The 18,419-nt window shown below is 33.0% G+C and overlaps 1 protein-coding gene and 1 long non-coding RNA gene across 5 annotated transcripts in view; one reads left to right on the top strand and one right to left on the bottom strand.

Annotated features, from left to right (window-relative positions):
- Positions 1-18,419, top strand: part of gish (casein kinase I gish) — a 32,341-nt gene that overhangs the window by 2,732 nt on the left and 11,190 nt on the right. The window lies entirely within an intron of this gene.
- On the bottom strand, positions 3,547-16,882 carry LOC147909279 (uncharacterized). The gene is made up of 2 exons (XR_015545378.1): positions 10,601-16,882; positions 3,547-9,927 (listed from the first exon to the last, which is right to left on the bottom strand). It is a non-coding gene; the product is annotated as an uncharacterized LOC147909279 (long non-coding RNA).

Below are 18,419 nucleotides of genomic sequence, written 5' to 3'. Positions count from 1 at the left end.
AAAAAAATCGACTCCAAATTAAGGCATTCTGTCATTACAATTAAGATCATGAGAATTGCGAGACGCTTCGTATCTATTTATCCGAGAAACATTTTTACCGTACATATGAAAATTCGTGACAAATGTAGACAAATGAATGAAGTTCATTCTCGAACGAACAATTCAGTTGATTCCGTAATATAGCAGTACGATTCGCCTACGTCGAACATTTTTTCTTAAAATATTTTTATCACATAGTCTCTTTCGTATTTTTATACCTATATTAAATTAATTCTTGTCTCGTAAAAACGGCATCGTAATAAAATCAACACTCTGAGGGAAGTACCGTGAAATTAAATTGACGAATAAAAATAATTTTTCGCTAGAAACTTTTGATATTATTTATTTATTGCGAATTTATACATAAAGTGTATATAATGATTTTAATTCATACAAATTCATTAAAATCGAAAATAAGGTAAAACGCTGTGTCGAGAAAAGATTTCGGAACAATGCCAGGAGCGATGTAGGGCACACAAACTTTTTTCATATTCTTACAAGTTGAAAAACGAGCGAAACGACACATTAGATCTCCGTCACGTGGTCAGCATTCACCGTTTTTAGTCGTGAATTGAATTATTGTTTACCAAGATATTGCAATCTTCACTCTCGTGTGTAACAGTGGTGAAATTAGAAGTTATCAGCCCCTCGAGAGAGCTCGCGGCGTTTGTATGATTAATGACGTCTGCCGAGTGTTGAAAACAATGATTCTAACATTGGGAGAGGCTAACGCTCTCCCGATTATCACGGAATATAACACACGGTTCCACATACTGACATTACTGTATGTATACTGGAAGCCTGTAAATATTGATGTTCCTCCCACAAAGTGTATTCTTCCATCGTATTCTTCTAATAATTATTTATCACAAATAGTACGAATTATTTTTATCCCTTTTGAATTATAAAACTAAACGTTCAATTTTCAACTAAAAATATATGATGGTTTGAAAAACTTTGAGAGAAACTTATGCACTATAATTATTAACCGCAAACAGTACGAATTATTTTTATTCTCTTTGAATAAAACGTTCGATGTTCAACCAAAAACGTGTTTTCTTTTCATTTCGAGTTTCGATTTTTTTAATATAATTTTTTAAATCAAAATTAGCATAGCGAAACGGTCATATTTTACGAAATTAGTTCTACGATGTTTGTTTAAATTGAAAATTTATCGATAAAAGAAAACCTATTCCATGTTCTTTCGATATTGAAGGATACCTCCTCAACTGACGCGTTTCTTAGACTCGAGTTTCTCAACAGAGAAATCTTTTGCCGAGCTGACGAAATATCAGGCGGGCTGACACAGCGAAACGGCTTTGCAGCTTTGATGCGCTTGGAGCAACATCTTGGTAGCGTTTCATTGCGCGCGAGTGATGCTCATGGAAACATTGCGTTTTCCAACATAATGACCGCCGTTGTTACTGCAAAAGCGTTCATGCGGAAAATCCTACAGCGCTCGGCTCATTGCGTGGTTTATACGAGCTACGATTTTGCTAACGCGTTATTACCCATTCGTAATGATGACTTTGTTAGTAATAGTCGCATTAACAGCTCGTTCGATGTCGTCTCGTTATTATATCACTTGCAACAAGTTAATAATTAGCTTTCATCAGTTGCTAATATCAGAGATTGTATATTTAAAAAGATAAATAAACTTACTTCACTCTCGTGAAGGGTATATTTTCCTAGAAGAGAAACAGATAGAGGGGGGGGGGGAGAGAACATAAGGAACAAAAAGATCAAAAGAGATAAATTTTTCTCCGCGAAATATTTATCCGGAATGAACACGGAGAATAAATGTAGAAGAGAGATAATCTTCTTCGACAAGGCCTCAGGGCTAACGAAAGAATTTCCAGAAATCATTCTTGCGTGATTCATCTTTGAATACTCAGTCTTGTAGGTGAATATTCGTGCGGTTCTACCACTGGTTGACTTCTTGAAATGTTTGCCACGACGCGAGACCACAGCTTGTTCGAAAAATATTCAAGGTTTACCGGACGTTCCTGCGTTAGAAGCGATATACTTGTGAAGTATATCGCGTTATCTTTCCTTGAATAAACAAGTCACGCTGAGATACGGAAAAGCGAAATTTAGCGCAGTATGTATAACTTGATTTTAATTTTAATATCAGGTTCAATTCGTCAGAAGTAATGCTGGAAAAAATAGTGTTCGATTGAATTGTTGCTAGGAAAAAAATTACATTTATCAAGAAATCCATTGCAAGAAATAGAAACGATATGGCGATCGATTGTGTATTTTGAAACGAGGTGAAAATTACAAGAGTAAATTTATTAGAATATTTATAACTTCATTGGTGAATAGCTAATCAATTTATTTTTATATTTTCATCTCGTTTCAAGATACACAGTTAATCCCCTGATTGTTGATATTCCGTATGCTGTCGGTGTATTTTAGCAAATAAAGCACAAAAACTGACTCGCGTTTGGTAAATTTAATGACACTTGAATATGCCATTGATAACGACATGAGTCATCGACAATTAAATTGCTTTACTGTTGCACCGCTTTTACGCTTGCGTTGGTATGTCGTGGCGACGTTACTCTTCTTTTTTCTTCGATCCACGTTCATTAGTCGAAAATATTGAAACGTTAAGTACTCTCAAAACAAATGATTCATATCGTTAGTATTTTCTGTTATATTTTCCTGCTCTTAAAAATTGTTGTATTCAATACACATAGAATCAATAATTATGTAGGAATTATCTACTAAAAAAAGAAATGTTCAATTTTAAAATATTAAAATGTTCTATTCTTGTCTCCGTTTTTTAAACACTTAAAAATGTTTTAAACTTTTTCAATAGACAAAACGCTGCGTGTTTTAAATCTAAACACATAGTGTTTTATTGAAAAAAATTCAAAATTAAAACGTATCTTTAAATGTTATACTAAGACATCTTTAAAACGGAGGCAACAATAAAACATTTTAATATTTTAAAATTAAACACTTCTTTTTACAGTTAATAATAGTTATTATATATAATTAGTACCGTTTGACAACTATATTGAGTTACATTCCGCACTTTGTTTTTTTCCCTTTCTCGAGCATTCCAAAATACGTATACTAAGAAAAATGTTCTGATTAAACCAAGAAAAAGATTCAACCAGAATGGCATTTTAGCCAAATAGAGTTTCTGATTATCAAAACTAGTTATCATAATCAGAAATTCTATTTAATTTCATAAAAATACCATTCTGGATGGATCTCCTTTTTATTGGTTTAATCGGAATATTTTTTTTCTGTGCAGTTATTTCATTTTGACGATCGTAAAAATGTCCAAAAGAACTGAATGAATTAGGCGAACAGGTTTGTTTGGGGTTCCTCCTAACAACGAAATGAGCGATGACAACGATGCATTTGTTGAATAACACTCGACACCGGAATGAATCCGAGCCCTTCATTGGCTTGACTGGTTGCCCCGGTCGCACAATGAGGGACACGCGTGTCGTTAATATCGTTATGCAGGCGTTATCAGTTTATCACCTACCTCGTGCTTGTCTTGCTTCTTGCTTGCTCGAGGGTCATAAACGCATTTACCAGCGGCAATTCACTCGTCGCGCGCATCGAGTACGAAATCCGACGAAAATTGTCAGCAAATTGCTTTCCGGTCTGCTGATATATCGCCTCGAATCTGGAATCGTATATACACCTTAATGACCCAATTTCGTAACTCGGCCCCATCTCGGCCCAGATTTTTGTAAGTCATACACATGTATTGTACATATACATGCATACTGCACGCGATCGTTACTTTACAGCACAGTTAGACAAACAAGTTAAATAAACAGGTTCTTTGAACAATAGAGATAACTAGTGCGAAGCAATGTTCTTTCTATGAGAAAAAGATTATTCGATATATGAATCTTGATTTATATGTTAATTTCTTAGACACCGTTATCTCATTCGCAGTCTCTACTGACTGGTATCGGCATTCCGATTAATTAGTAAAGGGCCAAGATATCGCGTGATGGAAATGGAACACTCTGGACTGATAAAGATATTCTGTTTGTATCAACAAGAAGTACAAACAAAACGAATTCTGATCTTATACAAATTAGAATTCTGATTATTATAATTGATTTTCTGTATTGAAAAAGAACTTACTAAATCTTAATACATATTTCTTGAATAGTACTAAAATAAAAATTTACTTACTAATAAAGAAATATTTATTCGACAAAAAATGATAGTTAAATTATATTAATGATTTTTGTGCCAAATAAATCTATATGTTTGTATTTAGTAAAATATTCTATTTACTTAGAACTTTCAAACAAATATTAATTAAAATTTAATATTTTTTTTCGATATGATTATCCTGACTAAAATATTTGATAGATTTAACTATAAATGTCTGATTGTATATACCTTTCTGGTTAACTCTATCAGAATTCCAATTAATGCGATAAGAGCTTTTTCCAATGTGTATACAGAGAAATCAGATCATTTTGTAAATATAAATGTATGATAAGGCCTGTCCGCTTTTCGTATACGCAGCAATCTTCGTGCACAGTAGTCGGAAGCACGTTATGTGTTTGAGGACAGGAAGTACGAAATTCCAAACCGTAGGCCACAAAGTGGCACACACGTAAGACCGATCTTCCGGTTCTACCTGAGGGGGTCGATCGTACCCGCCGTTACGTTCCCACGGTCACGTCTGACAAAAATTAATCGCCTCTTCTGAAAAGAGCTCCGATCCGTCCTCATGGAAGATTTTCTCTGCATTTTCGAGGAGTAAATCCAAATGAATTCGCACTGTATAATTGTGCCTTGAGACAAAAAATGAAATTGCAATTATCATAATTTAACTGTACATTGAGACAAAATATACTTATGTAGTTTTAATAAATATTTGAATAATACCATCTAATTACTTACGTAAATAAATGTTTACTCAATAAAGAAAGGATAGTTAAATCAAATTTCTTTTGAATAAATATGTCTTTATATTTATTGAAATTTAATACATTCTTTCAGTGTAACTTGTAATTATTTTTTATGCTTTTTTAATATAATGATAAATATAATTATTATTACTAACATCACAACAGTAATAACTATAAAAATAGAGTTTTTATAATTATTTTATCATGCAATTATAATCACAAATACCAAACATTTTTCTCTCAATGTGAAAAACATATTTTTTCCGTTAAAGCTGCGAACAAAATATAAATTAGATTCTGAAATACATTCTAGGGAACTTTACTAGGGAATAATTTAAAAGGAAATCTTTAAAAAATCGATTTTCTCGGTGCAGCAAAGCCTTATGCGAAAATATCTTACGTTACAAATCTAATTTATTTTTCCTAAAGGAATATTCTCCTCATTTTTTTATTGTTTGCATGTTGATTACCGACTCATATTCTTTACAGTCATTCATGCCGCGATATGTAAGTGACGCTCGTGAGTCGCAATTAGGCGTTACTTCCGCTTATACGGATCAGCTGATTCCCAGCAGCCGCCCAGCTGACTCTCAAATTCTCTGCCTTTCACGATGCACAGCTGTCATCGTCGCAGTAATTTTCCAGTCTTTAATCGGTCCAAACTTTCAGGTAGAGGCAATTACCGTGTCACGCAAACTCACGTATCTCTTTTATCATTAACATCATATAAACAACTTTTATTAAACCATCCATTTATAGTTTTGCAATTTATCTACTTTGCAATACATCTTACTCCCTACTTTTATCAATCGATCTGCATTTTCTTTCATCGGATATTTTTCTCATCGGGACATCCCAAACCTAAGGACTCATTTTATGATCTATACTGAAAAAACAACGTTCTACATTTTAATAAATATTTATTTGAATAGTGTCAACCAAACATTTACTTACAGTAAATAAATATTCACTTAATAAAAAAAAAAATAAAAGTTAAATCAAATTAATAATTTTTGTACCAAATAAATACACTTTTATATTTAATAAATTTAATTGACACTATTCAAACAAATAATTTATTAATAAAAGTGTAGTATATTTTTTTCTGTGTTTCAACAAGTTTCTTTAAATTCAAAGTCCGTTTCTCTGTTTTATTTTTGTTTTACGTTACTTGGATGAATAGTTCCTATACTATGCGTTCGTTCGACAATGTAATACAATGTGACGAACACACCACGGCCTCTCACGTGACGAGAGTGTCGCGCGCTCGCGCGCGTTACGCGTGTAGACGCACTCCTACACGCATGCACGTCTGCAGGTTCGAGGGCACGTAGCAACCTGTCTGCTCGGCCGACTCGACGCCGACCGCTCTTCGAGTGACTCAGGACGACAGACTGCCGGCTGGTCGCGTTGCCGAGCGAAACGAACGAACGAACGAACGAACGAACCAACGAACCAACGAACGAACAAACCGCGTACCGTGCAACGCCCTTTTAACCCTACTCTTATATTCGCTTCCTGCATGCGTTTTAGTATGTTGAAATCACACTCTGAACTTTAAATCTAAGGTCTTAATCACAGCCGCACTCTTATTTTTTCACGTTGTACAAATATCTACAAATATCTTTAAACATAATTATATGCCTAATTATTTAGATATTAAATTAGAAACTTAAGATGGGATATACACTGTTGAATTCAGAATGTTAAATTATATTCAATTTGAGTTATTTTTCATCATTTCTGTGTACGTCGCCACTACTCCTACTTAATATATTGTTAATTTGATTACAATAAACGGAGTTAAGTAACTTAATTTAAGAAATTGTATTAAATATTTAAAATTAATTTATTATTTACTAAATGCATATATTATAGTCGTTATATTAATACGTAACTTTTATTATTTACTAAATGTAGGTACGTTAATATAGATAATGTTTATTTTGAAACTAACCAGAATTGAATTGATTTACACTTTGACACACATGAATAAAAATTAAAAATAAAATGTTTAACTTAAGGAATTGGATTACTATTGCAATGAAAAAATTCTTAATTTTTAAAGGATGGAAAATTTGACACAGAAATTATTATAGTGACGCTAAAAAAGCTTTATATTTTGATGCAAGAAATACAGTGAAAAAAATAATGGAGAATTATAAAAAAATCTCATTTAAAGAGAAAAACTGTATGATTTTAAATTAAAAATAGACCCTCTCGACTTATAAAGGTTAAATAAGGATTAAATTTGATTTAAATAAAGAGAAAAATAAGAACCTACTCGAAAATGAAGATTTAACGAAACTACTAATTAGAAAAATAAAAAAATAAAATTTTTAAACAGAATTTTTACTTTTTCATCACTTGTGCAATTAATTGCTCAATCGGTAATACAGGAATTAAGAAGACCTTTGATAAGCGTTTTTATTGATTTATTTTATTGCGTTGGTATAGCGGATGCGTAGATATCCGCATCGAACGAAACGCGATTATTCTAGTCAATATACTCGTTCATAAATCAACGATACGAATGCTGCGCGAATCAATAATAGCAAAACGCTACATTATTGACGTAATATCAGCAATTTGTTGAATATCCAACGGTTACGAAGGATTCAATATCCAACGGTTACGGAGGACTTCAATATTAACTATTGTAAAATAGCACAACATAAATGGTGATATAAATAATCACATGTTACGGTATTTTTCGCGTTTAATAGAATTAAAATAAAATCTACAAAATACAGATGAAAGAAAATGAATTTTTCTTTAAAACGATTATGATAAAACAATTCTTTTTATTTCCTCCAAATAGTCGAGGTTATAATAAATATTTAAATTTATATATTTTCTTTGATTAATTTACGAGCAGACAAATATAGAAAAGTATATGCATTATATGCACATATTACAAGTTGTCGAATGTTTTGTTAACTAATAATTAAAATATTTATCAGTTAGTAGCACAAATTTACAAATTTATAGATTTCGCTAAACATGCCGTCTAAATTATTCATATTTCTAGAATTACTTGATGATAACAACAGTTCAGTTTTACAACTGCAAATATTGCATCTTCGATATTTCTGGATACTGTTTTCACCAAGTATTTTCTCTTCAACGTTTTTCTAACCTCTCGTGACGCGTCTCGGCTTTAAATAAAAATTGTATCGCGTATCCCGTTGAAAGTATCACGCTGTTGCATTGTCGCGACCGAAATGAGATGTGTGCATTCGCGCCGTTGCAAGTGCATCGTCGCCACCGCGTTCCGCGGCTTAACCCACGCCGCTCTCGAATTATACGCCGGCTGGCAATGACTGATGCCCACGCAGATTGCTGACGATTTCGCGATGTCGTTGCAGCAGGTAGTCGTTGTCATTGTCGCAACAACTTTCTCCGAGCCGATTCTTCGTACGTTTTGTGATTAAATCGAGAGGCGTGATACATGCTAATCAACGTTAAATTATATCTATTCAACGTGTTTATACAGTTACTTACACTGTTAGATGTCAAAAGAGCAATGGTGATCTATAATCCCTTCAGTTAAATAATATTCTAAGTTATTTTTGACTGCTGTCTGTCAAAATGTAAATCAATTTCTGTGGTGCGCTTCAAAATAAACATCGTCTATATTACTGTATGCACTTAGATTGAAGAAACTTGCTAAGTTTTAATTTTTAATACATGTTTCTTTGAATACTAAGTTAATATTTACTTACACTAAATATTTACTCAATAAAAATGATGATTGACTCAAATTAATGGTTTTCGTGTCAAATGAATATTTATATTTAGTAAATATTTACTTATAACTATTTAAACAAGTATTTAAAATTTAATATTTTTCTTTCAGTAGTGTAGTAAATAATAAACTAAAGTCAAATTGAATACGTTTTCTTCAGTTAAATTGTTATCAAATTAATGATAATTAAATAGGAGCTACAAGTATGATTTATAGAAAAATAATTTACACATTGAATATAATTTGACAGTATGATTGATATTGTGAATTTAATAATGTATCTTATCATATGTAACAATTTATTTTTCCGTGTACTTCTTTTCTCAGTCGATTTGTTATTGAAAATCACATCTGTTTCTCGCGTTCAATCATCATTTCATTAATCATTTCTTTAGTATCGACAATCTCCAATACTCCGATACCGTTCGCGTCAATATTAATTGCTTAAGTCATTTAATGTAAATACATTTGATACAAATGCCGTCTGATTTACAACACGCTCATTGGTGAAATGTTATAATGAATTTACGTACGTCGGTCGATTTATCGTGCTGACGTCGTCCTTACGAACGTAATGTTCGTTATAGCTGTTCCTCCTTACATCCGCAACAAAGTCCAGGAATACCTGCCTATATGCGAAAGTCAATACTTCGTCTACCGAGAACCGCGAAGATTTATCGTCTAGAAAATGTTATATGTAGAGTGTGGGGGGGAGGGAGGGGGAGGGGAGAAGAGCAACGGAATTACACCTTCAAAAATATCGATTTTAGAGAATATATTCAAAGATGGTACGCGCGAAGTCGCTAACATCGTATACGCGTTGCTCGTCCAGGGTTAAAAATATAGCTACAAAGCGTTGTTGGTCGGTGCTCAGCGCTGCGTGCAAGTCGTGAGTGAAATTAAACGCGCCTGAGAGACGGAGAGAGCGATCTACGGATCGGCCCTCCTGCTTTTTTTTTTCGAGCGCTCGCGAACAATAGTTCGACGAGAGGTGGCCAGACGTTTTTGCGCGTTCTCGTTCCGCGATCCGTCACTGGAGGAAACTGTTGCCGAGAAGGCTGCACCAGAGTCGCGCAACTCAGATCCAGAAGGGCTTGGTAATGGTGAGATCTTCTTAGCGGTCTTTTTAGTCGAAGACCTAAATACGTGCGTCTAGAATTCCAGCCTCGATCACTTATACAGGGTGTATCATATTCACCAGTTTTCAGTCAGTCTTCAGTCAGTCGATCTTTACTGTACAGAGAAAAAAAATTTTGCTAAATGTCATAAGGTCTAAGTGAAATTTCATAAACTCTGGTACTCATTTAGACATTGCCTTAGAAATTGTCTTAGAAATTGCTCAGCACATAAATTTTCATATTCTCAATTATAATTTGGAATATCTGTTTCTACATCGAGGAGAAATTGATTTTAAATTAGCTGAAGAGAATTCGTAAACGAAAGGAGTGGCGATGGTTCTAGGACACCATTTGTACGTAACGCGGACTGCACTGAGAGAAATGTTTTGGTACGTGTAATCATTTATATTATTGATATGTGATACTAACAAAAAACTTTCTTACTTTTTTATTAAAAAATTGTGTTGTTTTAATCAAAAATTTGATTAGAACTATAAATTTGGTTGGAAAAACGAAAATTGTTGTTCTTATCATCGATTGGAGCGACACAATTTTTAAATAAAAAAACAAGATAGTTAGAGTTTTATTATAGTTTAGTTATAGTAGAGTTTTTATTAGTCACATATCTACAAAATAAATGAGTATACGTATCAAACATTTCTCTCAGTGCACAACTATCTCATGTTAACTAATATTTCACGTGACGTATCGATATCAGCGCGGTACGAGCATTACTCTTCGATGACGATTCAAGCGTGTCTCATCTACAAGAAAATCAGTCCATTAACCTTTGTTCGGCGTATTGAAGTTTGAAATTGCCTGAAAGACGTTCTCTCTTTCTCTCTCTCCCTCTCTTTCTCTCTTTGAGAGGTCCGGATGAACAGCATTAACAGCATTCAGTTGTAAATTATCGAGGCCTGCTTTGGATGAATATTGTCGTTGGAGTACCACTTATGACACTTATCCATACTCACTGCTGTCCTTCGATGTATTCTTCCCTGGTGATACGCGGCCTGACTCCGTTGCACGTGCTGGTACCCTGACCTACATTCACACCTACGTGTCTAAGCCTATGTCTACGACGGTCGATCGCGCCATCGCATCGTTCGTTCGCCGGCGACTCGGCCTGGCAACCGGGCGGCCCGATTTAATATTTTTGAAATTGCGGAGCTTAGGCCACAGCGCCGTCAGCCTCCGGTTGCCCTACATATCGCTCTTGCTTTTACACTCTTACGCTCTGTATCATAGGGCGTATCATCGGACCTGTTGCGCTCCTCTGCGCCGTCGTCTTGGTTCCTTCCTCGCGCTCGAATCAGATAGCAACGGTGGTCGTACGAGCAAATGCGAGGCAGATGCTCTTAGCGGAACGCTAGAAGCGAAAGCATTCGCTCTACATCGCGATAAAATAGAGTTACGACATCATCGAATCTTTCGTCTCTTGAACGAAGAAAATGATCATGCTTTCCACACGTTTCCTGCTTGCCATTTAACTCCGTCGTAAGTTTATAAATATTATTTTTATCAGATGCGCACGTGATGAAGCGTGAGCTAATTCGCAATCAATTTTTAATTAATGGTTTCATTATTCGCGTATGGGACGCGGGTGTTTTTCACACTCGACGATATATCTAGGTCGATCGCGCTCATTCTTTTTTATTCACCGCCGTCGTTATTGGACTTGGTTTCGCTATGGCATGACTGTTTGCGGATGCGCAGGACGTATCGCGGAGCACATCAAAATTCTTACTGTGAAAAGAGATATTCATTTTTATGCACGTTGTTAATTTGATTAAAACAATTGAATTAAACAATTTAATTGAGAAAAGTATATTAAATTTGTTTATTATTTATTTACTAAGTATATATATATTAATATGGACGTTGTTTACGTTGAGACTAATCGTTAAAGTGGATTAATTTTTTTATATACATGGAATTAAAAAATAATAAAATTTTATTTAACAAAGGATCGGACTACTATTATTTCTGTGATATTTGACATTATAAAATATTAATATGCATAGCAATAATAAATATCGCGACTGTATTGAAATTGAAATTCATGTTTCTCTTAATTAATCCCTTCGATATTTTAATGTAAAGCGGACTAACATTTATTTACTTCTGATTGGGGATACATATGGAAATTAATGTAAAAATATTATAATTTTTCAATATCAAGATATGAAAATGAAAAAAAAATTGCTTCTCTCGACGTTGCCGGAAGACGACGCGATCGAAATTGAATTCGTTTCGAACCCGGCGACATCCGGCGATGTTGTGTTTTCCATTAATGCTCGAAGCTTGATGAGAGTCTGAGTGCTAATTACACTCAGTCCCTTATTCTCTTCGTCTCTGGCTGACTTATGCGAGGGTAGAAATTGGTCGTATGCTATCACGCGGCACGGTATACAGAGTATACCATTTCTATCACATTATTTTCCAACGATAGATTATTCAGTCAATTTGGAGTCAATAAGAATTATAGAGCGCGTTCCACTTTAATCACAATTGTTTTTTATTATAACAGATTCCTTGGCTAATTCGGAGTTCTTCCTTCGATCAAAATAATAGCTAAATTTTCGAATGATTAATGATTAGAAAACAATCGATAAACTAAGTCTTAAGAAATTAAATAGATGATTCACGCTCTTCGATTAATTTCAAATGTAGATTATTATAACTCGAGGCTTCATTATGAAGATATATGCATTGAGAAAAAAAACGATAAGTGGACGTTTTTATTGCAGGTAGAGAATTTATTATAAAACAGTCAAAGAATTTTCCACTAAAAATAATACGGTAAAAGTAGGACATCCTACATTCATGGTAATGAAAAGGTAATAAAAGGGAGAAGAGAGGGGCAGATCAAAGAGTTTCTAATGAGGATGAAGTTGGAATGCAGAACGTCTCGTATTACTGTTGATACGTAAATATCGAGTGTATCATATAGTATATTTCATATTGGATTATATTTTTAAATGGTTTTAAAGGACATTTTCTAAAAAAATTAAATGTTCTTTCCTTATTAAAATTTAATATAACTTTATTATTTACTGTTTATAAAATTTTAATGTTAAATATCTTGGCAATTAGTAACAATGTCAGAATTCGATTAAAAGTCTACTCGAAATTACCTGAGAAAGATTTTCTTATCTACATCCGCGACACAAATAAATTGACGCTTCTAATCGCGCGACAATTGACGGCCGTACTTATCGATCCAACATTTTTCCTATTCTTCGTCTCGGGCCATTTTTCCGCACACCTTCGATATTCTTTCATACGCATGTTAATCCTTCGTTATCGTAGCAAGTAAAGTTTAAAAACACTATCCCATACGACTCTCGGGTTGCAAGTCATCGGAAATTATCGAGTCCTTAAATCAGTGCCGAAAACTTTGTTAATAAATACAACGTCCTATTTTCGCCGCAAGCATAATTGTAATCCATATTATTGGTTCTCCCTGGCTCAAATTAATTTAATGGAACGGTTGCCTCGCCACGGACGTATCTGTCGCCTATATTGGAAAACATGTAAAGCGAAAAAGCACGTCCTTTAATCAATATAGATGTTCTATTAAACAAAACTTGATTGAATACCGTTACAAGCATTTATTATTTTCATTAATTATATGAAATGTACTTTTTAATATTAAACGGATTTATTGCGACATTAAAAAAATTTGCATTTTCTGTGACAGCTAATTAATTACTTTGTGTGTGTGTGTGTGTGTGTGTGTGTGTATGTGTGTGTGTGTGTGTGTGCGTGCGTGTGTGTGCGCGTGTGTGTGTGTGTGTGTATTATAATACAATTCATACGGAGTTTTTATTTGCTCTTTCATCAGAAAATTATTATATAATTTATTTTTTTAAATGCTTATAAAACCTCTATTGCGTAATTTATTCCTCCACAAGCAATGTTGGACTTTAAAAACACAGTCTTTTTGATTATGAATTCTGATAGTTAAATTTGAATCTTAAAAAAAAAAAAAAATACAATCCAACTTCTATAATAGTAAAAACTCATTGTTAAAGTCTAAACTTTTACAATGAGTATATCAGAATATTTTCATATTTTTATACACAATATAAAATAACTGTATTGAAATTCAAACACTCACATTGCAGACGAGGAGTGAAAATTTCACATTACAGATTATTAGTGAGAGGATTATTAATAATCCCAAAATAATATTTTTTCATTTTTATTTAATCAGAAATATTGAAGCATTTAGGCGGTGGAAATAATTTGTATTTTAGAATAACTCGTTGGCTTTTGACATCAACAGACGTGTCGAATTGCACGTGTCGTCCGATTCGACGTTTCGTTCGTAACACCTGCAGCCTTCTCCTCTGTCGTTCGAACATGTTTTTCCGTTGCTCGCCTTAGTGCCCTCGGGAACCATCGAGCATACCTACTTTATGCCATTTCTCTCTCGAAGCTTGCAACATCGAGCGTTGCCAGTTCGAAGCATTTCACAGCGGCAGACAGCTGCCCCTAGTAACGGTTGGAGAAGACATACGTTGACTGTCGAGGGATCTCAAGGTCCTACATCGGTCTGTCATGCTTTCGAAATTATCCTCTCCCTTGCGCGCTCTCCATTATACGTTTCTCTACAGTGCGAAAGGAATTCCTAGCGATCGTAATGATAATATCATTACAAATAAACTACCAAAAATATGATCTATATATAAAATGTAATATAGATCTGCGGGCAGAAAACATTTTCAGAGGATGAGATTTTCCTTGTCGAGGTTATTTTGCAAAAACAAGCTGAAATCAGTACAAATTCAATTCAAGAAAATTATGCCGCTTATACACCATTAGATATCAAAGAAGCAACTTCCTAATTCCTTGAGTTAAATAATTTGTTATTTTTAACTTCTATGTTAAAGTGTAAATTAATCCATTCCTCTAATTAGTTTCAAAGTAAACAACGTTCGTATTAACGTATGCATTTAGTAATTTATAAACTAAATTTGAATCAAATTTAATATACGTTTTTAATGTTTAATTGTTTAACTCCATTATTTTAATTAAATTAACGACATGTAGAGTAGGAGAAATGACGATCTTTAAGAATAATTAAAAATAACTCAAATTTGATAATTTAGCATCATGATAAATTGTTATCAATTGTACAATATATTAATTGTAACAGTGTAGCTATTAATAGCGCACGATTATAACATTTTTATTTTATGAAAAAAGAGATAGAAAAAACATATTATACTTAACGAATATTTACGTATCTCTATAATTTTTCTTGTGCAATTATGTAGTTATTATAATAATTTCACATCAATGACAAATTTCTAGTTCTTACACATTTTATCTATGCTTTTCATTTATTTTGTTCATTAATTTTTGTACGTCGATAGAGTAATTACTTCACGTTTCGTTGGCTCTTGTTCCTTTTTTCTTGGCCTTGCTAATGACTGTATTTTCACTACGATTTCGCAGGAACATCCTCGTGGCGCAATGATATATGGCAGTGACGTTATTGCGCCAAATATATATCTTTCATTCTATTCAATAACGATGGATTATTTAGTATATTAATACTTTAATATATGAACGCAATGAAATAATTGTGCGATAACGCTTGAAATATTCTTTGGAAAAAATAGTAAAACAAGAGAAATAATATCACAAAGGAGGATGATAACCCAGTCCCTTGAATTAAATAACATTTTGTTATTTTTAAGTTCATGTGTGTCGAAATATAAGTCAATCCATTTTTGTGGATTCAAATTTCCTATTTTTAAAATACCTAAATATCAGTCATATTAACGTGTACTTAGTAAATAATAACCTAAATTCGGGCAAAATTTTATACAATTCTTGAGTTAAATCATTTAATTTCATTATTTTAGTTAACAATACAAGCAGAGATGATTTATTGAAATGATAAAAAATAACTTTAGTTGGATATAATTTAACAGTGTGGATATAATTTAACAGTTATGAATTTAACAGTGTATTGCAGGTACAATTGTAAGGAACTTGTCTAACTATTTATACCGTCGAAAGTTTAACTTGGATCCTTTAGCGGCGGCAAAAGTTTCATTACCAGAACTAAGTTCTCTTCAACAACAAAAGTAAAGAACTTTTCATACTTGCTTCTTCAATGAGGCATTTTCCGAATTGTACAGATTTAGATAATTAATGATTAAGTTGTATGCAAATAAAATGCAAGGAACCGATAATGATAAATGAACATGACGTTGACTCTCATTTATAAATGAATACATGATTATTTATATCGTTGTTATTGTTATTATTGCAAATCAATGATGATGGTATTTCAATTTCAATACTTCGATAACGATGCACTATGTTGTATCGACTTAATGAAACGATTTGATTCAATTTTGATTAACAGAAGCCACGTTATCAGTTTCTGTAAATAAAATACATGACTTGCGAAATCACTCAATAATGGAGATAGATAACGGATTCTTTTTAATTGTTCCTTAATAAAGTCGATTGTAATTGATGTTACGGTAATATTTTTGTAAACGAAATATAAATATAAATACTTAAGAAAGATACATTTAGTAGTACGTTATTTATAATTGAGAAAATAAACGTTAATTGATAAGGAAAAAAGTAAAAAAATTAAATTGAATTGTCAGAACTAGATTATGAATTTTTGCGAAAATTCATATTTTTGGCCTCTCAAAAAATTAATATTTCCATCCAAAAATAATGAATGGAAATATTTTAGTTATTTATAGTTATACGTCGCTGCATTTCCCGTCGTCTATTCGCTCCTTCAGCGATGACCGCAATTTACCCTCTTGATCGTCGCACGATATCGATCCTTCCCGAAATTTGCGACTGCAGATATTACTGTAACTGGAGTCATTAGCCGGAGCATCGTAATAATAGAATAAACGTCTCTGAAACGACGAAATGAAACGAAAGTATATAACGGAATTGAAATTATTTCGCAAAATCACACTGTAGGTACATATACGATTACAAAATAATTTAAATATGTTTTATTATATCAATTCAATCTTTTTAGATCTTATAAAATATTTAGATCTTAGAAATTATTCTGTGAATACTTTAAAAATTTTAATTTAAAAAAAAGTATTGGGTAAAAGGTATAGAAATAGGTTTTAAAAAAATTAAAGATTTAAAAAGCGTTTCATAATATTTTTGTACATTAAATGTATTTTATTAATTTTAATAAAATGCATTTAATGCATTTACTAATTTTAATTACATGCGTTTTAATAAAATAAATAAAATTCATTGTATAAAAATATTATGAAACGCTTTTTAAATCTTTAATTTTTTGAAAACCTATTTCTATATCTTTTATCCAATACGATTTTTTAAATTAAAATTTTTATGGTTTAAATTTTTAATTTTCTTAAAGTCTACTTCTGTTTTTTTATCCAACATTTTTCTTAAGAAAAATTAAAGTTTTTATCTGTAGTGTATTCAAAGCTATGACGAATACGACGAATTCGGACGAAAATTCATTTTGATGGCTTCGTGCCAAGCATCTAAATGAAATACATTGATGCGTAAGTACTTACGCATGTGATCTAATCTCGCCTGTGTACTATCTCTTACTTCAAGGTGATTAACTTTGAAGCTTTGGCACAAGATTGTCAAAATAAGTCTCCGTTATAACTTTAGTTTAAACTTTACGTCAGTCTACATTGCTCGATAAATTGTCGTAAACACATCGATCATAAAACATAATATAAGAACTAAAACACTTATATAAAACTTATACACACTTATATAACAAGCAAATAATTTTTAATGAGCTTGCGACGATTAAAGCAATCTTTGTATCAAGTTTTAAAAAAGAAAAAAAATACCAACGACATTGATATATTTTTTATTCAGAGAAATTGCAGCAGTATTGTAGATCTTTTCTTCAGTTTTTTTTCTTGCTACTTTCGCTATTCTGTTTTGCAATTCTAGCCAGGCAGTGTATACATGAGATGCCCTGAGGCGTCACGCACTTTCTCTCGGACGCTTTTCCGGTAGATGCAGAGTAGCGAAAGGGTTAATCCTCCCACGCGCGCAGTCTCTGTGCATACGTCGCAGTAGGGATATACCCTCGCGAAGCCATGCAAGGGGGATGCATGTACGTGTGTACATTTTGCACACTGTGGCGCACGCTCCCTTCTCATGCCTGTCCAGCTCCAACATCCTCTTTGTCTTTCTCATTGTCTCCGTGTGTTCGCGCGTTAATCGCAGATTAAGCGAGAAAGGGAGAGGAGAAGATGGATGAGGGAACTATGAGCGAAAAGAAGACAACGAAAAGGGATGGAATCAGGGTTGGATTTCCCGTTAATACTTGTCGTGGTGACGTTAATGGAAAGTTTATCTTATAGCTCTAGAGAGGATCTTCCGAAAAACATACAAAATGTGGAAGAGTGAGAGCGTATGAAATTTTTATTCGAATATTGAATCAATAATATGTATAACCTATACGTAAGTAATAAGTAGCGATGTTAATAGTGATGTAAAACGAGTCGTGATCAATAGCTTGAAATAAAGTGCTCTATTGCTGTATACCGAAACTGCACAATTAGGTGATAAATTAAAAAAAAGACATTAAGCTGTCGA

This window comes from Acromyrmex echinatior, chromosome 6 (assembly GCF_024713525.1).
Source record: "Acromyrmex echinatior isolate Ae372 chromosome 6, ASM2471352v2, whole genome shotgun sequence".
Classification (NCBI taxonomy): domain Eukaryota; kingdom Metazoa; phylum Arthropoda; class Insecta; order Hymenoptera; family Formicidae; genus Acromyrmex; species Acromyrmex echinatior.
This window is presented reverse-complemented; position numbering and strand designations above follow the sequence as displayed.